At 37.7% G+C, this 5,925-nt stretch overlaps 2 long non-coding RNA genes across 2 annotated transcripts; one reads left to right on the forward strand and one right to left on the reverse strand.

The window, feature by feature from the left end:
* Positions 1 to 58: 58 nt before the first annotated feature.
* LOC128250110 (uncharacterized) lies at positions 59 to 2,889 on the reverse strand. The gene is made up of 2 exons (XR_008266233.1): positions 2,783 to 2,889; positions 59 to 2,445 (listed from the first exon to the last, which is right to left on the reverse strand). It is a non-coding gene; the product is annotated as an uncharacterized LOC128250110 (long non-coding RNA).
* LOC128250112 (uncharacterized) lies at positions 2,798 to 5,079 on the forward strand. Its single transcript, XR_008266234.1, has 2 exons — positions 2,798 to 2,869; positions 4,872 to 5,079. It is a non-coding gene; the product is annotated as an uncharacterized LOC128250112 (long non-coding RNA).
* The last annotated feature ends 846 nt before the right edge of the window (positions 5,080 to 5,925 follow it).

Genomic DNA, 5,925 nt, shown 5'->3' on the forward strand with positions numbered 1-5,925 from the left:
TGTATACCTGGCTTTCCTATATAAAATTAGAAATTAAACGGAACGCTGAACTCCAGACTATCAACTTAAACAACATTTATTCAGGTGGTAAATATATACATCTTTAGCTCTTGTTTGTTGTTACAGCTTCTGTGTGTGTGAGCATGGTTGTTGGGACGTTGGTATGTAGATGTAAGCGAGCTGTCGAGCGTAAGTCCGAAAGATGGAGAGAGACAGCTAAACACGTCCATGCTCAATCGCTGGCCAGCAAGAAAGAGGCAGAATGAAGCGGGAAAGCTTGGTATGTTGAATTCCACGCATGCGTGAGACTACGCATGCGTACGGCGTTACTACATATATATTTAGCGGTGGTGTTAAAGAAACTAGTCTTGTCGCTGTCGTCACAGAGATTTTAGATTTGATATATTTCCTCGGAAAAAAAATGAAAAAGAATTAACTGTGAGTGTTGTGTAAAAACCAGACATTGTCACTTAAACCAAGAGAGGGCTTATCTGTGCCTTAAGAAGTATAACAGCAGATTCCAATTGCTGTCGAAACAGCCATTGGAAGAATACCTGAGAGGAATATTGGGAGATATTTTCTCGATTGAAAGTGGGCAAGGCTTATGTTACAGTCTCGAGAGATATTCTCTCAACTGTGAGAGGTTAAGGCAGTCTGCTGCATTTTCAACACTGAAGACTCAACTAAAACACAGGATAAAAGAGTAATTTATACTTCTATTCATACACTTGATCCCCAATATTTAGGCCAGAGAAATACAGAAGTGACACTCAAGGGTATTTACATCTCTGTAAATATGTGACTGGTCGTCAGCTTTGTGTCACAATATGGGCAGGTGTTAAGTGCAGGGGTGACAACATGTGGTTAAGAGGAATTGAGATGGATTTGAAGGTTCCCTGCTCAGTTGAGGGTGCTATGACAAAGGACACGAAACTGATGGAGCAGGGCTAAGGCCTAGTTATTATACAAATGGTAGTAAAAACCAGGAGGGCCATTTGCTCAGAACTCGAAAAGCTAAGACAGCAACAAGATGAGTAGGTACCAATTTCTAGAACACTATCACTACCCAGAAATAGTGAATGAAATCACCCTGTAATCAATCCTGGAAACACGTGAGCAGGGAGCCGTCCATCAACCGTAGCCACCAGCTGCAGGTGCGGTATTCCATCGATGACCAAGAGGAGATAAATGAGGATCACGAAAAATAAACCCTGGCTGAAAATATAAGAAGACTTCAAAAGGGAAGAGTGAACCCCTACAAACGGCGACGTAAAGGGCTAAGAGGCTCCACTCTTCGGGGAAAGTATCCATGAAGTAATATTTAAGGTAACAAGAAAGCCAAGATATAGTAGATTTTGCGAACTTTTAGGTGAAATATTCAGACATGAGGGCGAGAGAGTGTTCGTAAAAGATTTATGATGGCATGAATGAAAGACAACCTTAACACGTTTAAACACTCCTAACCTGATCCATCCCCTTGAAAATGCTAATAGCATTGGGTGTGCCAGATCTCAATTCCAGGAATGGCAGGAGAGCAAAGTTATCGGGTGCTGCTGTCCAATTTAGTCACCCTAAAAATTGTTTTTTTTTTTAAAAATTCAATGTATATATCGTTTTGATTACTGGCTGTTTTTCTTTATTATTTAATGTGTATTTCATGTTTTTCTTTTAAATATTTATCTGTCTATAATTTCTCTCTCCTCACGTTTTAATACGACTAGATGACAAACCCCATAAGTATTTTACCACCATCCTCGTCTTAATGTCTGTTGTACTGTATCTTTTGAATACTTGTAGCTAATAAAGAAGTCATCATTATCATCATCATTAACTGACGAATAAGGAGACCCATTGATTTTTAGCTGGAACTCCTTGTAAGTTTTTTGCCAAAATTTCCCTCTTTTCCTACTTTTTTTGTGTATCTGTTCGTTTTGAATTTTTTCACAAGTAAGCTAAATTTTTCTTCGGAGAAATGAAGACTGAATTCATATATCAAGTATGAAAATCACCCTTTATTTATGAAACAACTAGCGGCATATCGTGTAGGTTAAAAAAAAACAAAAAAACTTGCTAAATGCTTGGTCAGTGTCTCATCATTTCTTTGATAAAAATGAAAGTGGTGGATACGTTGAACAAATAAGTGAAAAATCATTCAAAATATTTCATTAGCAGATTCCTGTGCAAATTAAGAACCGGGTCCTTTAATTATTATTGCCAATTCGTCCCAAAACTACCCACAGACTTCAGAACATCTAATTGACAGCCACCACCAAAATATGAAGAAAATAATGTATTTACATTGAACACTTACCGATCGTTTGTTGGAAATTTCGTTATGACAATACGAAGGTTCTTCAGAAGGGATCACCTTGTTATAATTTTCTGATAATTCTCTGTTGTTGTTGTTGTTGTTATCAAACGCCGTTATTGATGAATCGCAGACGCCTAGTAACCGATAACAATATTCAAATAATGAATGAAAATGTAATTTCATAAAATAAACAAAATAAAAAAAAAAAATGAAAAGAACTGTAAATATCATATTATTCCATCTCAAAATGCTTAGACATTTCTTTTTAACATCTTGCTGAATTCTTATACTTTCTCCAAGTCATGAACTTTTATGCCACCAGTACACAAGAACCAACATCACCTGTATTAAAGGAGTTTTCGTATTCTCCGAGAATTCTAGTATTTCGTTTGATGTGAAGACATGATGTACCTGCTTCTCGAAGACCAATAATATCACCATTAAGTGTATTTACAGAATCAGTATTAATACCTGTGTTAAATGTATTTTCAACTGTTTTCATTCTGGTGCTCCTTACATCTAGTAATGTCAGTAACTGAAACCGCTCTTAACTTCAAGGTACGGTCATCCTTTTAAATTCATACGAGTTTTTTTTACTGTATATCTTACTTCCGATGCAACTTTCTCTTTTGTCACAACTGGTAAAACCGGTTCGATTTTCTCACTTACCACACGATATTAATAAGAAAAGGATAGATTCCCACTTTAAAATCTTTATTAACATATTTTAATCATATTCATCAACGAAACCTTCCCAAATTTTATTTCCTGCATTCCTGACACATCTTTCCCCCGTTATTTGAACATTCACACTTATACTTCCCGCAATTTCCACAAATCACCATATTCATATAGTTGTCGTCGTCGTCATCATCATCATCATATTATCATTATTGTTATCATTAAGGTTAGAGAAATACAAAAGGTGACATCTCTGAATCTGGCTGGTCGTCAGCTTTGTGTCACAGTAAGGGCAAGTGTTAAGTGCAGTGGTGACAAAATGTAGTTAAGAGGGATAGATAAATTAAGTACCAGTGAAACGCTGGGGTCGATGTAATCAACTCGTCCCTTCAACCCCAAATTCCAGGCTTTGTGCCTTTAATAAAAAGGATTATTATTATTATTAAGGTGACAAGGTAGCAGAGTCCTTAGCACGCCAGGTAAAATCCATTGCAGTATTTCATCTGTCTTTACATTCTGAGTTCAAATTCCACTTTGCCTTTCATCCTTTCAGGGTTGATAAAATAAGTACCAGTTGAGTACTGGGGTTGATGATGTAATCGACTGATTCCCTTCCCCAAAATTGCTGGCCTTGTGCCACACACTTAAACTCAATTCTCACAAAAAATTGGAGATTTTTGAGGGAATATCAACAAGATATGCTTGTAAAACTTGTTTCTCTTCTCAAATCTTCATATTCTTTGAGCATTTGCTTGGTCTTTTTATTGCAGTGTTTCTTTTGTTGAAAGCAGTTCTTCTCTTGGTGAGAATCTATATTTTCTCTTCATCTTTCTTCCTTTTCTGGATTTCACATTGTTTCCACAAATGAGTTCGTTTAATATTGATATTTCATCTCTCATTATTTCAATCTCTTTTTCTATTTTACTTCTCTAGTTTAGAATTCTTCTCAGATTTGTGTTTCTTTGCTTTTTCAGAGGCACACAACTGGTTTCAATCGCCTTAGCAGATGCATAAATAATTTCATTTAACACAGTGAGATCAGATTTTAGTTCTTAGATATCATAAATACTTGAGGGTTGGCAAGGGATAGTAGGAGGAAGAGAAGCAGCTTGGTGAACAGATAGCCATATGCCACCTGTCTGTAAATCCACCTGAGACTATTGTTGGGAAGCAAGCTGCTTCTTAAAAAACAGCCACACCTGCACCTATGTATATATATATTTACATTATTTATGGATTTATCGATTGTTGCTGTGCTGTAGAATATTTACACTGTATATTTAGATATCTCTCGAGTACTTAGCAATCATATATATATGCAGGGCCAGTTCAAGGTTCCGGCAACTTGGGCAATCACCCAGGGTACCATGTGCTAGGGAGGGCCAAGTAAGACGTGACAAAAAGAAGGAAATTTCCATGACTGTCAGCTTGTACATGCTGAAGTACTTCTTGCCTGGGGTGCCTAGAGCTGGCCCTGTATATATGTATGTATGTATATATGGTTATGTATATACATGTGTATGTGTGTATATCACCATCATCATCATTTTAACATCCTCTTTTTCATGAATTAGAGTTTATTGAGGTAATCTTTTCTACGGCCAGATGCAGGTCTTGTCATCAACCCTCACCTGTTTCCAAGCGTACTAATATTTTCAGATGGCCAGACATGTTCTTGCAGAATACTGAAAATGAATGACACTGCTTAGATGTCAGTGACACTTATTTACAACTAACTTGCTATGTTGAGAAAAGGAACCACCCCCACACACACACACACAGAGTTTATATAGAAGAGATTATAATTCAAGTTGTTACATTGTGGTATATTTGTGTATTTCGGTAATGAAATGTATATTTACTCTTTTACTTGTTTCAGTCATTTGACTGTGGCCATGCTGGAGTACCGCCTTTAGTCGAGCAAATCGACCCCAGGACTTATTCTTTGTAAGCCTAGTACTTATTCTATCAGGCTCTTTTGCCGAACCGCTATTATGTGGATGTTTTCTTTGAAACATGTTGAAATTCTTGGGGATTTATATTTGCAGAGTAATCATGTATTAAAATAAAGACTTGAATATGCAGTACCATTTTAATTCTGTGTTTAATGTGCTTTACCAAAATATGGTGAATATGTTTTATGAATGAATAATAATATGAATTTATAATAGATATAGATGGGAGAAATTGTTTCTTGGATTCTTAGTCAAGAATCAAAAGAAAATTTATGAGGTCATCTGTGACACTTATCTTGGTTCCTTTGTTTGAGTTAGAATTCTTCGGTCATTTGGAGGTTATCATAGAAAAGACAAGTTAGATTCTTTTGTTCCAGGACATACATTTAAGACATGGTCTGGGCCAATCTTTGACCAAAACATTTCTAAGTTATATAGGGCCGTGACTGCTGAGGACCTTTGGAAATATACTGTGCATGAGAAGACCCGGCAAGCCAAGTGAGACCTAAATCCAAGGCTTCTGCCAGGGGTGTAGCCAGCCCACTTATGCGTACCTTCCTTCATTGAACACTAAACTCCGCTTGCGAAGACCTGTTGAGGCAAGTGATATTGAAATCGAACTAAATTCGACGGCTGGCACCCATGCCAACGTCGTCTCCTTCATTGGACACGAAACTCGGCTTGCGAAGACCTGTTGGGGCAAGCGAAAGCGAAATCGTGATGGCACCTGTGCCCAGTGTTGCCTTCCTAGCATGTGTAAAGACATTCGAGTGAGATCGTTGCCAGTGCCACTGGACTGGCTCCTGTGCAGGTGGCACATAAAATACACCATTTTGAGCGTAGCCATTGCCAGTACCACCTGACTAACCTTCGTGCCAGTGATACGTAAAAGCACCCACTACACTCTCGGAGTGGTTGGCATTAGGAAGGGCATCCAGCTGTAGAAACTCTGCCAAATCAGATTGGAGCCTGGTGTAG

Source organism: Octopus bimaculoides, chromosome 19 (genome assembly GCF_001194135.2).
Source record: "Octopus bimaculoides isolate UCB-OBI-ISO-001 chromosome 19, ASM119413v2, whole genome shotgun sequence".
Taxonomy (NCBI): domain Eukaryota; kingdom Metazoa; phylum Mollusca; class Cephalopoda; order Octopoda; family Octopodidae; genus Octopus; species Octopus bimaculoides.